General features: G+C 34.7%; 1 long non-coding RNA gene across 2 annotated transcripts in view; it reads left to right on the top strand.

Moving 5' to 3' along the window:
• LOC121828769 (uncharacterized) overlaps positions 1 to 20,043 on the top strand; it is a 99,733-nt gene that overhangs the window by 9,605 nt on the left and 70,085 nt on the right. For both annotated transcript variants that reach the window (XR_006071324.2, XR_006071323.2), the window contains exon 3: positions 7,859 to 8,016. This is a non-coding gene — a long non-coding RNA (uncharacterized LOC121828769). The remainder of the gene's footprint in view (positions 1 to 7,858; positions 8,017 to 20,043) is intronic.

The raw sequence follows: 20,043 nt of genomic DNA, 5'->3' as shown, positions 1-20,043 counted from the left end.
AAGTCTAAAGTAGCTCAGTTCCCTAAGATATTCACTTATGGTGGTGAACTGGAGGTGATTGTGTAATTGCACCATCTGTGACTCAAGGTCCTTCTCCAACGGTTTTTCTCTTCAGCAAACTGACCTGTATGAAATACATTAGTTGGGTCCTTTGACTTTTTTTCAAGTTGAGTGTGGCCAGGCATGATACTAGCAGAAATTTCTTAGAGCAGAATGAGAGAGTTGCAGCACATCCAGTACCTTCTGCTGGACTCTGCACAAACCAGGCACACACATGGTGCAGTCCTTACATGTAACCAAACACTCAAACCTATAAAATAAAAATATATAAACCTTAAAATGTGCAAAGTTGGATGATTAATTGATTTATGATAAAATGGGGGAAGATTAATCCATAGAGAAATATCTTTTAAATTATTTTTAGTATAGATGATACATAATATCAATGTAAAATATATCTGAAATTTACTATTTTTTTTTACCCCAAAATAACATTAAAATTCTTCCAAAGGGACTCTAAGTATACATACCAAAGCTACAGATGTATTATTTTAACACATTATTTACAGATTGCATATTCTAACCATGGTGGAAATATGTTTGGCAGTATATATTAAAATTAATATGTAAATATCTGATGATCAAGAAATGTTACTACTTGGGGATAGAGAGATAGCTCAGTAGTTATCATTTGCTGCTCTTACAAAGGATGCAGTTTCAATTTCCAACTCCCACATGGTGGTTAAAAATCATTTATAATTCCTATTCCAGGGTATATATAAATGTGTGTGTGTGTTTGTGTGTGTGTGTCTGTCTGTCTATCTGTCTCTATCACTGTCTCTATGTCTATCTCTCTTGCCCTACCCACTCTGTGTGTGTGTTTGTGTGTGTGTGTGTGTGTGTGTGTGTGTATGCTTGTTGGATAGAACTGTTGGATTATTATTATAGTAATCACTATATGTACTATAATGTTTATAACAGTTTTAATCACAATCAGTATACAACATGTGCTCTTCAAATAAACATCTATGAGAAATTAGATCAAATTAATTTAAGGAGGTAATATATATGTCATTGAACCAAATAAAAACTATTTCCATTAAATGAATACACTTTATAAACATCAGATAAATATCTCAAAATTACAATATAAAATATTTATGTTTATTAAAGTCTGTAAATATCAAATTATACATTTTAATACTAGTTTTCTTTGAGCAGAGCAATAGGGACACCATAAGCAGGGATTACAAAGGGGTTCCTTGTAGATGAAAGTGCTGTTCTTTGACCTGGACACACAGGCAAGTTCACATAACAACCATTTGTTGAAATGTAGCCTTAATTGCTGATTTATGATTGTGTATATTTGTCATATTTTAATAAAAAATAGTAAAAGAAGCAGACAAAGAAATGGGGCTCTGATATGGTACAAAGGCCTTGCTAAGGAATTTGAAAACTACATTAGAAATAGATATTTTGACTTCACAAATCTGAAGTCTTTTATATTACACAAATAATAAAAGATAAGTGGTATCTAGAGAAATGATTTCTCAAATATAGTAAAACATAAGCTTGTTACTCAAATTGGAAGATTTCTAAAAAAAAAAAAGTATCTTTAAAATGAAGGAAGAAGAACTTTTGGAATGCCTGTCATTATTAGGCCACTAACAGGAAAAATATAATTGGCAATTAAGCACATAGACACGACTTAAAATTCAGCAATATCTGAAAGGAAAATTAATACAAATACTAGACTTTCATAAAAGATTACCAATTTAAAAAACACTCATTTGTCTGTAGGAAAGGATATTGGAATATAAATGTGTATTATTTTTAATTTTTATTTCAATATATTAACTCTGCTAGGTAGTTTTTATTATTTTTTATTATTATTTTATAATTTTTTCATCATTTTTCTTTCCCTTATTCATCTCTCGTAGTTGTCTTTTAGTTTCATGTCTTTTTCCCTCATAGATTCCACATATAACAAAACTGCATAAGACTTCCCTTTGTGAATCTGGCTTATTTCACTTTAAATTATGATTGATTTTAGTTCCATCTGGATTTCTTCAAATGACATACATATGTGCCATATATATGTGCTGAGTAAAACTCCTTGTGAATATACATCACATTTTCCTTATTCATCCACTGATGGGTACCGAGGCTGACACCTTATGTGGGCTGTTGTCAATGGCTCCACTGTTAAAATGGGGGTGTAGAAATCTATGATAATGCCTAGTCACAAGTTCCTTTGGCTAACCAATTATACTTCAAGTGCTTCACTTATAAGATTATGTATTCCCAACCAGTCATGTGTGTACATTTTAACTCATTATTTAAAAAAAGTACACATCACTTAAATGTACTAATTCAGGACCATAGATATAAACTCTGATGTATCTGTTTTATGTAGTTCTCAATAATGATAGTATGGTATGACTGGACAGGAAAGAGCAAATCACTTGGGGAAATGAAAATAGCAGCTCTGCCGGGCATGGTAGCACATGGCTTTAATCCCAGAACTCAGGAGGCAGAGCTGGACAGATCTCAGTGTGTTCAAGGCCAGCCTGGTCTACAGAGTGAGTTCCAGGACATCCAAAGATACACAAAGAAACCATGTCTCTAATAACCAAAAAGAAAAAGAAAATAGCAGCTCACAGACAAATATAAATTGTTGGATCCTATTTCTCTGTGAGAACTAAGTACATAGATAGATTCTCACCTATCCCTTTACATGATTTATTTCTTTTAGTAAATGTAAAGGAAAGACCTAGAGACAATAAAGCTATAAGAATGGCAGTTCTGAGGATGGAATCAAGGAGGGAAGGATGTCTGAGTGCTTTTACTTTTTCTCTAGTATTTGAATTTGATTCAATTTTTACAATCTTTTCTTATATTACTTGAATAATTAAAAGGGAGAGAAAGCAGCAAATACATTCAGGGTGAATGGGACTCATGCTTTGATTGTAATATCTGCATTTTACAATGTTTCTTCAGTGGGTGGCTGAAGGGGCTAGCATTTACACGAGAATTGAGCCATGCAGTAATATGAGCACCACAGAGATGATAAATGAATGCCAACCTATTGTTATTACAAGTCAGTCTCACTGAAATCACACAGGAAATGTTAAGAAAGACAGTGTAATGCAGTTATGGCATGGCTGAAGGACACAGCCACAGCATACATTTCCATGGTCCTTGTTGTACATATTTTTCAATTCTCCATAATTATTTTTCCTCTGAGGAACACATTAAAAATGAAGTCGTTTCTTGCCACTAAACTACTACTTGGAAAAACTATGCTAGAATTCTAAATATGGATTTTGATGAGTGTCTAAAGGATTCTCGCTGCCAAAGAATATTCATCTGAACATTCAGTATATGTATTTTAATTACATTAAGTGAGACTTTGGAACATCTGACATCTGTTTACTAGTAAACATTTAATTAAGTATTTGAGTATAACAATGTTAAATGAAATGTTTTAAAGAAGCTATTAGAATCTACAGCTCTATATTTGATCCTCACAAAGTCAGAGGAGGATGGTAGAGTCTATTCCTGCATCCAGAGATATTAAAAAACATTTGTTCCCTGATCTGTCTTCATTTCGCTGTTTCCTTTACTGCTCTATGCATCCTCATTCCAACTTTCCCTTAGTAATTCATTAACTCATATGTAAGAAAAGGTTAGCATCTTAATATCAGAACTATGGGTCAAAAGCTTGTTCATTTAAAGACTGTTGTACATGAGGCATTTAAAAATCATTTGTTTCTCCAATAAAAGAGTGAGTCTACCATAATTGCCATTTTCACTATTACAAAGAACGCAAAATCAGCAGGCAGATGGCCTTATTTAATATCCAATCTGTTCTCTACCTGAGATACTTTAAAGTTCTGTGGCCTGTATTTTATCTTTCCCTAAATGTCAGCTCAGTGTCTCACAGTACTTTGGACCTGTCTCCACAACAGCAAATTGTGGTGTTCATGTGCATCTGGATTCTAGATGTACTTAAATGATGCTTTCTTCTGACAAGAATAAATTTAGGTAATGTCTGTTGGTATCTTAGCTATACCATGTACTATTTCTATTATTTATATGGATTATTTTGTATAATCCACAAACATTACATTTCATGTGGTAATTACTCTGTTTTTCAGGATAAATGATCAATAGGTTAGAAAATTAGGTAAATTTTCTTAAGCCATGTAACTACTAAATATAGAAAGAGAATCTTAGCTTACTCTTTGCTATTAGAATACAATGCTTCAGTCATTCTTTGAGTAGCCTCCTTCTTCACTCCTCATATGGCCTTCCCCAGGCTGTGTCTTCCTTCTAGGAGATAGAAAACAGTAGTTTTATAGCTCATCTCTAACACCTTAAGGGCTGTGTCATGGTTTATCAGGATGTCAGGATTCCTGAATGAGTATTATTTGTAAATTTCAGAAAGACTAGACATTAAGCTGAGAGTTTTAGGAAAGCAGATTGCCCTGTGAGTACATATTCCAATCTGCTGGGCATTTGAATAGAACTAAAAGGGCGAGGTAGATTTAAATTTTTGCTCACTTGATTTGACTGTTTAAATTTGGAGATGGACCTTCCCTTCCCCCTGAAATCCTGGTTCTCAGACCTTCACATATGATGTCTAATATGCAATATTAGCCTCTGCACCAGGTTTGCAGGATGTTACAACATCCCTAGACTTTCTGGGTCCTAGGTTGCAGGTGGAGTATTAGACTGATAACCTCCATAATTGTCTGATTTAATATCTTATTTTATATGCAATTTAAACATTTCCTACTAGTTCTGTTTCTCAAGAGAACCTTGATTAATGAAGGCTATTTGCCTATGTTCCTTTTGAGAAAAAAAAATGTTAGATGTCACCAGAGTATTTTGTGAGACAGAATAATCAACCCTCCACTTAGTATTAAGTGTTAGGTATTTTTTAAGTAATTCAGATATATAAATGCAGGGAGGGTACAATAAGGGAAGTAAACAAAGCACACTAAAATTGAGAAGCTACTGAGAGCGGAAACCCCCAATATTTCCCTTTCTGTGACTTTTTTTTCAGCTTCATTGTCCATATTGAACTGGCTAATTAGCTGACACTGGTAGTGTGAAGAGTAGTGTGCAGTGGTCAGTTCACCTGCCATGAGTGGAAAAGAAGAGTTGACTCAAACCATCACAGACACTTAACTTTCGGCTTCTTTTATACTGTAGTCAGTACCTTAGCCTCTATTCCCAATGTACTAAAATGTCTCTGGAGGACTACACGCCACTATGGCAATAGTTAAATTATACAATAAAATAGCATCACCCTGTAACCAGGTAAAACATATTCTATAAGTTTGGTAGAAAAAGAGAAAGAAGGTACTTCAGATTTTTAAGTATGGTTTAAGATTGCTTGGATTGGGGTAAAATTGGTAGAAGGGATAAACAGAATTCACACTGTAACTTTTCATAAATTATATGTGGTGTATAAAGAGAAGGAAGCAACTAAAAGATCTAAAGATATTTTTTGAAAAATTAGATGAATGATGATGTGATTTACTAAGATGTGAAACACCTTGGCTGGGAGAACACAGGAAGACAAGGGAGGGACATTGCAGAATTTTCAGCTGCTGTTGCAGTGCCAGCTGTTGTTGGATGTCTTAAATACCAGTGCACTTTGGCAATGGCAAGTAGAGGTTTGACAGAAATGGACTGTTGTAGGTCATGGGTGGTATGTGTTTTGAATGGTTGCCATCTTTCTAGGAAAAAGAATATTTTCATAAACTTGTAATGCTACCAATTTATGGTATCAGTGTGCCATGAGATTAGCATCAACTGAATATGAAGTTCCTTTGGTGGTTGGATTAATATTGTCACTTTATAGCTTGAAATTTCTCTCTCTTCAATGAATACATACATATATATATATATATATATATATATATATATATAGAATACTAAAATTAATTTAAACTTTTTTCCAGAGAATTACTGTCTTAAATACTAAAATCGAGATAAACATGACAAGAGTTTCATATAAAACACTGATATGTGTTACTGCAGATTACTCTGATGTTCATGAAAACTACATCACCCTTCACATTTTTATGCTTTTTGCATCTCATCATCACTTTTATGATTTTTTTTCAAATGAGTTTCCTTAAAATAACTCCTTGTATAAACATGGCTAATCTTGGTAATAAAAAGTGGATGTTGGTCTTTCACTGCCCTAGCTACAAAGTTAAGCGGTTCCAAATTAGTCAGTGTTCCAAATAACCAGCAATACCTTGAAGTAGACAATATTTTTTGATGAGGTGTAAATAAGACATCACATAGAGCCTATGAATGAATTGATGTGAATGCCCTAGTGGATAAACTTGGCATCCTGTGGTGGTTATAAATGCTGGTGTAAGGTTAACTCTCCACTCTGCTTCTTGTCTCAAATACGACTTGAATCATTTATATTTTTGTTTTAAATTTTCTTTTTCTAGAAACAAAAGCAAAAACATATCCTAGGAAGCCTTTCATTCTACCAACTGGATTGTAACTCTCTTAAGTCAGAATTCTTCTTCATGTACTTTTAAACTAAAATGAGGATCTTATAACTTAGAAGACAAGTCTAGTACACAAACTTACCAGGAAAATGAAATAGACAAATATGAAACTGGCCATCGTCTGACCATGGGGCATAGATTGGGTAGGAGGTGAGATTTTAGTTGATTGTTTTTTGCATTAACAAATAAATGTTCTGGTTCTGCAGTTCTAGTGTCTTTCATTAACCGCCACTTTCTCCAATGTGAATTATTTATAACATTTTTTTGAAGATTATTTTATGACATGATTAAAGTTAACAAGTGGAGCAAGCATTTTCAAGGTTGACAGTGACTGAGGGGGAGCGACCATCCTTAACCAGTCAGCAGAGTGTTGGGACAGCTGTTTCTTTAGTAATGCCATATATGACATTGGATTGATTAACTTTACTGCCTTTGTAAACTTAATTAACAAACATCTGCATCTCCAATCTAATCCCCAAGGTTCTGACATTTTCTTCATGTTGAAATATCTTTATTTTATTGACTGAACTTTTCCCCAGCAGCTATTCTGACAAAGTTAACAGTTGGTTATATGGTAGAGCAAAATAAAGGTGAAAATAATACTTGATAAGGCTTAATCTTTCTCTTTCCTCATCCTTCTCTTCTTTACTCCTTCCATTCCTCTCACTCTGTTCTTCTTTCTTTCACAGATGTCAAAAACACTTGAAGCTTCCTTCCATGTCTATAGTCTGTAGTACATGTATAAGGAAGTTTCAGATCAATTTAGTTTCAGCTTCAAAAATAACCCTTGATTCACTATGCAGATCTTAGATGTATTTCTATACTCCCAGGCATATTCCTTTGTCCTCCAGTGTTCCTTTAAAATACACCCAGGGTTTGATCTTCAATAATGGCAGACTTATTGCAGTGATAACAATGAATAGGAGAATCTTTATGCTTCCAATTCATATGAATGTAAAGACCAAGATGTAGACTTTGATGGAGCTGGGCAAAATTATTTTACCTATGAACAAACTCTGGTGGATCTAAAAGCTCTCTGAACCATGTTCCTGTCTCTTAAAGTTATTTCAAAGGATATTCCTACTTGCAACCACCTGATTGCTCAACCTGCATTTTCAATGATCTATGTAGGTGCCACAATTTCAATTAGCCCCCTAGCTTCTCTGATTAATAGCTAGTATTTAGATGGATATAACTCCATGGCAATGGAGTACTGTTTAGAAGCGGAAAGTTACAGACATATAGGTAAAAAAAAGTCTTCATTTTTTTATGGAAGGAAATATGTTCTTTTAATATGCTGTGATTATTTTTAGATGTTGAGATGAAAGCATGACTCACCACCTTCCACTGCTTCCACTCCGTATGCTGGTCCCCACTCATTTTTCCTGACACATCGTGCTGATGAAGGGGATGACAGCCTGTTCCCCACACTGTGGTCATCAGTGTGCTGCAGCTGCTTCTGGAAGTATAGGTAATCTACTTCTTGGATATATAATCTCAGACAACACATTAGTATTCTAGAGATCAGTGCATATTACAGCCAAAGGAACACAGCAACCCAAAGGGCACTTGATGGGAACACTTCTTCTCAGTGGCTAACAAACTTTCAAAATACCAGGAAAGGACTTTTCAGTTTGACTTTCTATTCATATTTTTCTTCAGTTTGAAACATTTTTATTATATAAAATGAACAAGAAAAAACAGAATTACTAGTATATAGGTAATGAGATTGCTAATATAAACTAAAATGCTGTTCTTGACTTTTTGTTTCTTGTTTTTAGAGACAGGGTTTCTCCATTGACCAGAGAAAACTCTCTTTGTAAATCAGACTAGCCTCTAACTCACAGAGATCTGCCTGCCTCTGTCTCTAGAGTGCTGGGATTAAAGGTGTGTGCCACCAAATCAGGTTTTGTTCTTGACTTTCAATAACCAATATTTATGAACTGGGAAGGAATTGAAATAATTAATTTTGAGTTAAAAAAGTTTCTAAATGATATTACATCTTTTCATGAAAACTCTAGTAGCTAAATTCTATTATTGGTTCTGTGATGGTATGATATCTTGAAAATATAAGTTTTTTATTTTATTTTACAATACTATTCAGTTCTACATAACAGCCACAGATTCCCTTGTTCTCCCACTTCCTGCCCCCTCCCCTTCCCCCCCAGTCCACCCCCCATTTAATTTTATAGACACAGATAATTTGATTAATTAAATTGTAGGTAGTACTTGAGACCCAGGGATCTACTTTGGAAAGTTTTCATCTAAAAACAATGACTGTATGAGTTGCTTGATATATAGTGATTTTTTTCACATTTTCTTAACCTTAATTAATATTGAACCTCTATTTTTAAAAGTTGCCCAATATGCTATTAGGATTGTGATATCATCGACTATTTTAAGTAGGACAATGAATATTATTCACAATAGAGGGTGATTTGAAATACTAAATAAGATCACATTTATGAGGAATTTAGCACAAAGTTTGTAAGCCTTTGCTGTAATAAAGGTGAAGAGCGCTGTAATGTTTGGGATCCAGGTGATATTCCCAAATGTAGCACTTTAACAATTGAGAAATTGGCAGAAGCAAGGTCACTCTGACCTTCTCCAACCTATGTTCCCTGAAGCATGGTTACAAAGGTTTCCTGAACTACTAAGGGAAAGGAGTACCTTGTAGAAACCCAGGGAAGAATGTGAACAACAGACTCGGTTTATTATCCTTACTTTGTGCCCCGTGTGTCCTGTCTTGATTCTGTACAACTAAGCAATTTTTTTTAGTCAGGAAAAGAAATGGATAATTTTCCCTGGACTTGTGTACTCATCTGCTTCTCTCCCTTGTCTTGTATTTTTCTCTTCCTTGTTGCTTGACTGAACCCAGGGCTGGATGCATACTAAGCATGTGTTCTACTTCTGAACTATATGCCTAAGAAGTATTCATTTTCTGTGAATCCTGTGTCTCATAAAAATTTATTGTATTTATTTATTTATTCATTTATTTATCTTAAATTTTTGAGACTGTTTCATGAAGCAAGAATGACCTCAAATTTGCTATGTAGTTGAGGGTAACCTTGAATTACCTGATCCTCCTGCCTCCATCTCCATAGTGTTTAGATTACATATACACAGGACCCCCGTGACAAAATTTGTATAAAGAAAATTTATTATAATTTATTTTATTAAGTAGCCTTTGAAATTGATCTATCAGTCATAGGCCTATCAACTGTTAAGGATAAATATTAAATTTCCTCTCTTACTAAATTATAGTGGTTCCAAGTCCAATCTTTCTCATTTTCTCAATTACGAAACTAAAACTATTGATAGCAAACATTAAATATGATCATGGTAAATTTTTGCATGCTTATGTAAATGGAATTTTTATGGGAGGTTTTCTAGGAAAATCGACATTATTACAGTTATTGGCACTCAAATCTGGTGAGTAAATTGTTTTGTTGCATTGAGAAAACAGTTTCCTATGCCATTTGATTTTTCTCAAATTTAGGAGACAATTATTTATTTGCAGTCAATTTTATCAAGACATAGTCATGATTCATGTTCTGTCCCATCCCCAGCCAAGATGACTACCCACCTGCTCCCCCACACTCCCTAGTTCTGTCTCATTGCTGGCCCACTGCTCATATTTAAAGAATTATTCTTTGCCAACTTTTCTATTATTCTTCTACCCACCTTGCTCCTTCCTAAAGTAATCTGTCCTTAGGAAAATTTCTTAGATTGATCAAAAAATATAATAATTGTTAGTCATTCTTTATAAAACAAAAAACGGAGGATAGATGAATCTTCAAACTCTTTTGTCCATAATTACCTTGACCATACAACACTCCCACCCCTGCAATGTTTCTGGTTTTTGTTCTTTGTGTGACTGATATGGCTGAGGGTAGTTAAATATTAGGATACCTTGATTAAGTTAGACAGAGAACAAGTACTTGTCATGGTAGTTTAACCCAATAATATTTTGACAACTGCTTATATCCTTATGCACTTAGTTCTCTCTTCTGAGATGTGCTCTTAGATATGAATTTTAAAGTTAGAAATATATGGGGGATGTTTTAAGAACATATGAGAAGAAATGCCCATGGTGATTTGTCTGGGAGCCCTGTCTCTTCTCACCTCCTTTTCTCTCTCAGTGAAGAGAGTGAAGAAAAATCCTTAAAACTAGCAACATGTTGAAAATGAAATTGGACCATTGCCCTCTGTCTTAAAGAAGGTGAAAGTAAGTGTTAGTGATTCAGAAGTGAAATTTCAGCATATCCAAGTCCTTTATAGAAAGGCAAAAGGGAAACATCAAGCTTAGAAGCACTTCAAAGAAGAAGCATTCTGTGAGTCCTCCATTGCTGTGGGTGTTCTCTGTAGGGGAACGAAGAACAGTGATTGACCACAGCTTTCTCAGGGTTGCTTCCAGTGCCAAGGGAACAACCTATTTGTAAATATAACTTTCAGTAGTGAGTCTACCTAATAGCTTGACCAGAATCTCAGTGATATCCCCAATTCAAAGAAATACTAAATGTAAATAATTTGCTACTCATTGTCACAGACTTGTCATATAAGCTCCAAACCTAAGAGTACTAAAACTTAAAATATAAATATTGATCTCAGTGCTTCCCAGAATATACTTGACCCATTTTGTTGGCTAAGGATAATCTAAATCTGGGTTTCGTAAACAAACTTGCTCATGTACATTTGAAGTTCAACACATATGCAGTGATACTTTGTACTATGAATGTAGGGCGATAGCTTCAGGGTGGACTTTTCATCTCTATTGAGAAGTCTGGAGCACATTTTATAAATTTATTTTTTTGTAAGAGATATAAAAATGATAATAGGAACAGCATAGATTTATAAAAATTTGTGAGGTACTGCTTTTATATATCTCAACTAGGTATCAAAACTTTTTGAACAGCTGCTCCTTAATTAGATGACAATAAAGGTGTAGCTAAATACCAGACACCTATCTTTCTCCCATAATCCTTTAAATTGAAATTTTGCAGCATTCAGTAGTATCCTAAGGAGGTAGAGAAGGTGTACACACCAAAACCACTAAGCCAGACAGATGGTAGAGATACAGCCAGTCTCTACTGTCTTTTATCACCTCCTTCATTATCATTGTCATTGTTTGCTTCCTGGATTGTAAGACTTAACACACGTTAGAAAGGGAAGAATGTCACAGGAATCGGGAAATCATTTCCTTTTTGCTTCAAGTCACCCTAATGATTCAGAGCAACCAAAGAGACATTTAAATAAGCCATCATGGGTATGTTTTGGATTTTTTAATACTTTGATTGCATTTAAGGAAAGAGATACTTTCAAAATCATGTATAAAAGTGAGTCTGGAATCAGCAACATATGTAGACCTAATAAGTTGAGTTTTGTTCGTAAGGTAGGTTGTAGAAAATCTGAAAAAACATGTCAAATTAAGGGTTTGAAAGCAATGATAGGTTATCTTAATTCAGTTCTTAGACTCTCAAAGGTTATTGATTTTATTAATTACATTAATTTTATTAAGAACAACCAACTTCTCTGTATTACTTATACAGACTGAATAAAGTCAGCAAACACAAAGTGAATTTGATAAAAAATAAAATAAAACGTAAGGACTGGATAGATAGATGATGCCCCAACAATGAAGAGCACATAGGCTCTACCCAACAGAGAACTACACACACACACACACACACACACACACACACACACACACACACACACACTTTACAGAAAATATAATAGATGTTTTTAATTAGTTATGCAACTGAGGAAGGGCACTGTGAGATCAATTAGACTTTCTGTTTGGTGTTCAGTAAATTGTATTGTTTTGATGCTATTTGTTTCATTGCCTCTTTGTTTTCAATATGCAGGGTAATGGGTGGTTTATTGCATGTCCTCTATGTCCTCTATAATAGCTAATGCCATAGCCATGCATGACTGTGAAGCATGAAAATACAGCTCATCCAAAAAGTGATGAGTATAAAATAAAATATACACTTGGAGCTAAATATGAAACAAAATATGGTTAAAATACCTTATTAATTATTGATTATTTGTGAAAACATAATATTATAGTTTATTGGTGAAATGGTTTTTGTCAATTGATATTAAAAAATCATGTTTGTCATTTACGTTGGCTATATACACGGAGTCTGCAGCAATAATTTTTTGTTCTTCTCATTAGATCCACAAAGTGAAGATAAATTCTTAATTCTTTCTATAAGAGATAGTTTCAGTGTTCTTGGGGGGGGTTAAGTTAATTTGAATAATAAGGGAATAGTCATACTTTTCAAGTTTTTTTAATTTTATATTCTCTTTCTATATGTCCCCTTAATCTACTTTTAACTTACTAGGCATCAATCATTCTGGGATAATTAGCTATTTAAATGACTAAAATGTCAATATTTCCATTTTTTAATTTTTAATTAATTTTTTAATTTATTTTATATCCTGACTGAAATTTTCCCTGTCTCCTCTCCTCCCAGTCCCTCCCCCTTCTCCTCTGCCCTTCTATTCACCCTTCCTCTGTTTTTGTTCAAAAAAGGGGCAGTCCTCCCATGGGTATCAACAAAGCACAGCACAGCAAGTTGCAGTAAGACTAAGCTTCTCCCCTTAATTCAAGGATGGGCAAAGGAATCCAGTATGAGGAATAGGTTCTTAATGCAACGAAGAATTGGTAATTTGAGAAAATCAATAAGATATACAAACTTCTATCCTAGTAAACTAAAAAGCAGAGAGAGAATGTCCAAAGTAACAAAATTAGAAACAAAATAGGGAACATAACAACTGACACTGAGGAAATCCAGAGAATCATTAGGTCATACTTCGAAAACCTGTACTCCATAAAATTGGAAAATCTAAAAGAAATAGAAAATTTTCTTGGTAGATACCACATACCAAAATTAAATCAAGATCAGATAAACAATTTAAATTGATCTATAACCCCTGGGAAATAGAAGGAGTCATTAAAATCTCCCAGCTTTAAAAAAAAAAAAAAAAAAAAAAAACAGGGCCAGATGGTTTCAGAGCAGAATTCTATCAGTTTCAAAGAAGAGCTAATATCAATACTCCTCAAATTATTTTACAAAATAGAAAACATAAGGAACATTGCAAAATTCTTTTTATGAAGCCACAGTCACTCTGATACACAAACCACACAAAGACTCAACAAATAAAGAGAATTACAGACTAATTTTCCTCTTGAACATTGGTGCAAAAATATTCAGTAAAATACTTGCAAACTGAATCAAAGAACACATCAAAAACACACCCATCATGATCAAATAGGTTTCATCCCAGAGATGTAAGGAAACTTTCAGTGTTTCTACAGGACAATATTCTCTGTTTAAACTTTTAAAAACTTTAACTAAAATATAATTTCATCATTCTCCCATTCTTTTCCCTCTTCCAATCCCTCCCATGTCTTTTCACTCCTAATTGCGCTATGTCCCCCACTCACTTTCAAATTGATAGACTCTTTTTCTTTGATTATTATTGCTACACAACACAACACACAGAGAGAAAGAGAGAGATGCACACACATACATGTGTAAATATATTAACACAGTCTTCTAAATCTATTTAGTATTGCTTGTGTGTATATGATTTACCACTAACTTCATGAGGACACAGAAAACTGGTTGAATACAAAGAGCAATATTATGTTTCAAAACAGGGGCATGATAAATTATCACTTTAATTAGCTCTGAACTTAAGTCAAATTTTGCTTTAAAAGTTATATTTGAAAGAAAATGTAATCTGGACATAGACAAATTTCACTCTACTCTTACCATAAAAATATCTCAAGCAGTTAAGACATTAAGGAAAGCTGGAGTCATTCTAACTACTCTCCATTTTTTTTTAATTTTATAATTTGATTTAATTTTACATATCAGCCATGGATTCCCCTGTCCTCCCTCCTCCCACCCACCCCCCAGCCCTCCCTCAGCCCACCCCTAATTCCTATCTCCTCCAGGGCAAGGACTCTCCTTGGGGATTCCGCTCAACCTGGTAGATTCAGTCCAGGCAGGTCCAGCCCCCTCCTCCCAGGCTGAGCAGTGTCCCTGCATAGGCCCCAGGTTCCAAACAGCCAGCTTGTGCATGAACTACTCTCCATTTTTTTGGCACAAAAGATCCAAAGCAGAGCATTAAGCAAGAGAAAGAAAGAGAAATCATCCATTTAAAAAGAAAATGGCAACATTATTGTAGATAATACTACTTGTACAGAAATCCCTGAATTGTTTCTCCACATTTTGTTATTGATAAGGATAACTATTGAATGTTCAGTTTATAAAGTTGATATAAAAATTTAGTAGTTTTTATATCCTCAAATAGTGGATTGTCTGACAATGAAATAAAAACAATCATCTTTAAATTAAATAATAAAGAATAAAGAATAAAATATTTCAGAATCAGTCTAACCAGAGATATACAAAAAAATTACTGCAATAAAATCATTAAACAATGGCACAAGAAATAGAGTAAAACATAAATAGATGAGAATATCATTCACTCAAGCATTAGAAGAATTTATAATATCACATTGTCCATGATGTGCAAAGTGAAAGATAAACTCTGTGTAATCCCTATTAACATGCCAGTGACATTTTTTTATAGAAATTGAAGAAAGCCTACAGTTTATATGAACCACCAAAGACTGAATAATGACTAGTACCTTAAGAAAATAAACAAGGCATCATGCTATCCAAGTTAAAAATATTATGAAGTTCCAATAACCCAAACCAGCATGGGACTATCATAAAATTAGACATAGGGCAATTCAATGGCTTAAAGAACCCAACAATAAATAAACACATTATAGCCAAAATGATCTTTAACAAAGGATCCGAAAGTTCACAATCATAATGGAGAAAGTAGATATTCATAATCAGAAAGACAAAATTAGACATGATGTCATAAGAAAAATCCACATTTCAAAGTTGATTAATGGTGAATATAAGATCAAAATGATGATTTGACTTTAAGGTGATAAGATGATTTGAAAGTTGAAGGCGATATTTCAGAGTAATAGAATGAATAATATACTTTTATGTATATGCCAAAAGCATAGCTACAAAATCTAAAATAGTCAAAAGGGACTCTAAAAACCAGGAAAACTTCTGCCTAGCAATGGATACAATCAGGAGCTTGTAAAGATGCCTAACATAATGTAATAAATATCTGTAAAGCACCAATTTAATAATGAGTTCATAGACATAATATATGAAGAAATTAAACAAATCTACTCTATAGAAATAAACATTCATATTAGAAAATGAGTAAATACATGGGTAGACATTTCTCCATAAAACATATAATTATGCAATGGGAATATGAAAAAAATTCTAGTAACACTAATCATCAGAGAACTTGTCCGTTCCCGTCAACTCAACACAAACTAGAGTTACCTGGGAAGAGGGAATCTCATTGGACAAATTGCATCCATCAGATTGGCCTGTAGCTATAAATACAAGGAATTTTCTTAATTAATGATTAATGTGGGAGTATTCAGCCTGCTATGGTTAGGGCTACTCCTGGGAGGTAATCTTTTATTCTTTAAGAAATCAGGCTAAGCAATCCATAACACGCCAGGAACAACATAATTCCATTGTCTCTCCTACGGTTCTTGTCTCCAAGTTCCTGCTCTGATTTCTGTCCATGATGGACTGGAGCCTGAAAGCCAAATAAACTCTTTTATCCTTAAAGTTATTTTTGGTCTGTGTTTGATCAAAGCAACAGAAAATCAAGATAGAACAGAAATGCAAATTTAAACTACAGTGAGGTGTCAACTACTAGAATGGTTGTTGTTGGGAAGGGAACTGGCTGCAAGTGATGGAATGGCATGAAGAAAATCACAGCCTATACCCCTGGCACAGCCATTTGGAGTGTATTGTGAAGTTTCTTTAGAACCCAACAACAGAACTAGCTTAAGCTTCCAGTCAATAAATACTGAAGGTAAATATTCACTTTTATCAGCAGCATTCTTCAAAATGTCCGAGTTTTATGTCAACCCATGTGTCTACCATCAGATGAAGCCTTTACCTGTAGGATAGCTACAAAAGGAAGTGTTATTATACCATAAAGAGAACAGAATTTTTCCGTCAGTGTTAATGGACAGACATTCCATCTAGTTAAAAAGGCTCAGCTAAGACAAACATCATGATTCCATTCATATGTGGAATCTACAGGAGTTGATGTCATAGAAGATGAGGACAGAATAGTGGCTTCCAGGTTCCTATGAAATCAGTTTGAAAAGTCAGGGAGATGGTAGTCAAAGGTGAGAAAACTCAGTTTGACTCTAAACATATGTTCAAGGGGCCTATTGTACAAAGCAGAACTTGTTCTTGAAAAATATTTAGCCTATATAAAATGTTCTCATAGCACACACGGTATGCAGTAGTGTGTTATTTAGCCTTATTTAGTCACACCAGAGTATATATAATTAAATTATCATGGTAAGTACCATAAAAATAAACATATACATATATATATATAATTTTATCATTCAGTACAATAAAATAATAATGAATTCATATTTTCCTGTATTTTCAAAATTATGAGTACTTTATTTCATATCTTTTGCAAAACTGCACGATGTAGCTCCTCATTACTGTAAATTGCATTTTTATTACAGTCATTGCAGACTGCTTCCTGTTTTATTTATTGTTTACCGAGGTTCCCCTGAGTCAATTCTTCCTATACAGTGTGTCTTTCAGTTTTTGATTGTTCATTGCTATAATATCAATTTTAAAATGCTTTTTAAAAATACAATCCAGCAGTGCTGGGGATATGGCTCAGTCAGTAAAGTGCTTGACACACAGCATTAAGACCTGAGTTTGAATCTCCAGAGCCCTTGTAAAGATGGACACAGCAGTGGAGCATGCATGTAGAGCTGTGTCTTTTCTCATATTAAACATTATTTTCCAATTTTTTGAGATGGAAGAACTAATGCATCCTCTGAACCAACAAATGGAGATTTTATAATCCCCCCATTCCCCACTGGGAAAATGTCATGTCAAGGATCTGGCATTGTTCACTATTAGCTTTAACACTCTTACTTCATCTGGATGGACAAGCATGTCGGTTCTTACATGACTTACATTCAATCTTAGCCATTATAGCTAAATTCTGACTAATATCTTGCCAATATCCAATCACCACAGCATGGAACTATAACTTTCTTTCCTTTTCACTTTTGTCACATGGGAATTATGGGACATTTTCTTTCTTAATTGCTTGCTCTGTTAGATGTTCAAAGTTTCCAGTTGAGTTAATTAATTTTCAAATTAAACTAATTCAGTGAACACACCTCATTCCTACAAAACTTGGCCAGAGATTGGGGGTGTTATTGGTTTTTCCCATTACCTAATCTTGTATAATTTAAACTGAATTACTTTTTAATATCAAAGGATGGAGCATTCTAGTTGATATCTGGATTTCATTTGATTAAGACATAATTTTGTACTCAAGAAACCAAAAGCTGGAGTTCACAGCAAGCACATTTACAAATTATATTTTATATATGTTGCTATAAAACATATCAAAATAAGTTTAGAAGAGCTGATTACAGGTCAGTAAGTAAAGGGACCTTCCCAACAGACTGACAACATAAGTTCAGTCCCAAGAACACAAATGGGAGAATGAGAATAGTGAGTCCTGCTTATCCTCTGGCCTCCACATGTACACGATTGTCCAAACACACACACACACACACACACACACACACACACACACACACACACACCACTTAGATATGTACAAACACAATCTGACAAGTTCATTTAGTTTTTTTTTTTTTTTTTTTTTTTTTTTTTTTTTTTTTTTTAAATTTAAGAATTGTTTTAAATGACAAAAATACAATAAAATGACATTAAAACAAAATGATATTTTACTTTTAGAAAGATGTTTAACATTTCAAGTGCTTATCAGCCATTTGTTTCCTCTTTTGAGAATTCTTTTTTTTTTTTTTTTTTTTGTAATTCACATTTTAATAAAGAATTTAACAAAAACACTTTCACCATAAGGGAATATTTTGCAGTAAAATGAGATTAGGTAGATAGAGCAGTTCCTAAAATACTGGGATTCCTGGAGCACTGATAAAATTAGTTGAAAACTGAAAAAAATACATTGAAAGGCCAAGAAAGAATGAATCTAAGATACAAAAGTTTGCTTTATATCTCCATGGATAACATGCAATATTATTTAAGTTTTTTGTTTTTTTTTTTTTTTTTTTTTGTTTTTTTTTTTTTTTTTTTTGGTTTTTTTTATTATTATTATTATTATTATTATTATTTTACAACACCATTCAGTTCAACATAATAGCCACAGAATCCCCTGTTCTCCCCCTCTCGCCCACCCCTCCCCCCAGCCCACCCCCCATTCCCACCTCCTCCAGATCAAGGTCTCCCCCGAGGACCGGGGTTGACCTGGTAGACTCAGTCCAGGCAGGTCCATTCCCCCCTCCCAGACCGAGCCAAGTGTCCCTGCATAAGTCCCAGGATTCAAACAGCCAACTCATGCAACGAGCCCAGGACCTGGCACCAATGCACAGCTGCCTCCCAAACAGATCAAGCCAACTGACTGTCTCACCCGTTCAGGTGGCCTGATCCAGTTGGGGGCCCCTCAGCCTTTGGTTCATAGATCCTGTGCTTCCATTCATTTGGTTATTTGTCCCGGTGCTTTATCCAACCTTGGCTTCAACAATTCTCGCTCATATAAATCCTCTTCTTACTCACTAATTAGACTCCCAGTGCTCCACCAGGGGCCCAGCCGTGGATGTCTGCCTTCAGATTCCTCAGTCCTTGGATGGGGTTTATGGCACCACTATTTGGGTGTCTGGCCATCCCATCACCAGAGTAGGTCAGTTCCTGCCGTCTCGCGACCATGGCCAGCAGTCTTTTGAGGGGGTATCTTTGTGGATCTCCGTGGGCCTCCCTAGCTCTCTGCTTCCTCCCCTTCTCACCTTCTCATGTGGTCTTCATTTACCATGGTCTCCTATTCCTTGTTCTCCCTCTCTTTTCTTGATCCAGCTAGGATCTCCCACTCTTTCCCTCGACTGTCGCCCTTCATTGTTCCCACTCATGACCAGGCTATTCATGTAGATCTTGTCCATTTCTCCGTGTCTTTTTTTGGGGTCCCGTTTTCCAGGTAGCCTCACTGGTGATGTGAGTAGCAGTCTAGTCATCCTTGTTCCACATCTAGCATCTTCCTATGAGTGAGTACATACCATATTTGTCTTTCTGAGTCTGGGTTACCTCACTCAGGATGATTTTTTCTAGATCCATCCATTTGCCTGCAAACCGTGTGATGTCGTTGTTTTTCTCTGCTGAGTAGTATTCCATTGTGTATATGTGCCACAATTTATTTATCCATTCTTCAGTTGAAGGGCATCTAGGTTGTTTCCAGGTTTTGGCTATTACAAACAATGCTGATATGAACATAGCTGAGCAAGTGCTCTTGTGGTATGATTGAGCATTCCTTGGGTATATGCCCAGGAGTGGTA

This window comes from Peromyscus maniculatus, chromosome 4, assembly GCF_049852395.1.
Source record: "Peromyscus maniculatus bairdii isolate BWxNUB_F1_BW_parent chromosome 4, HU_Pman_BW_mat_3.1, whole genome shotgun sequence".
Lineage (NCBI taxonomy): Eukaryota > Metazoa > Chordata > Mammalia > Rodentia > Cricetidae > Peromyscus > Peromyscus maniculatus.
The sequence above is the reverse complement of the archived record's forward strand: the minus strand, read 5'-3'. Positions and strand labels throughout refer to the sequence as shown.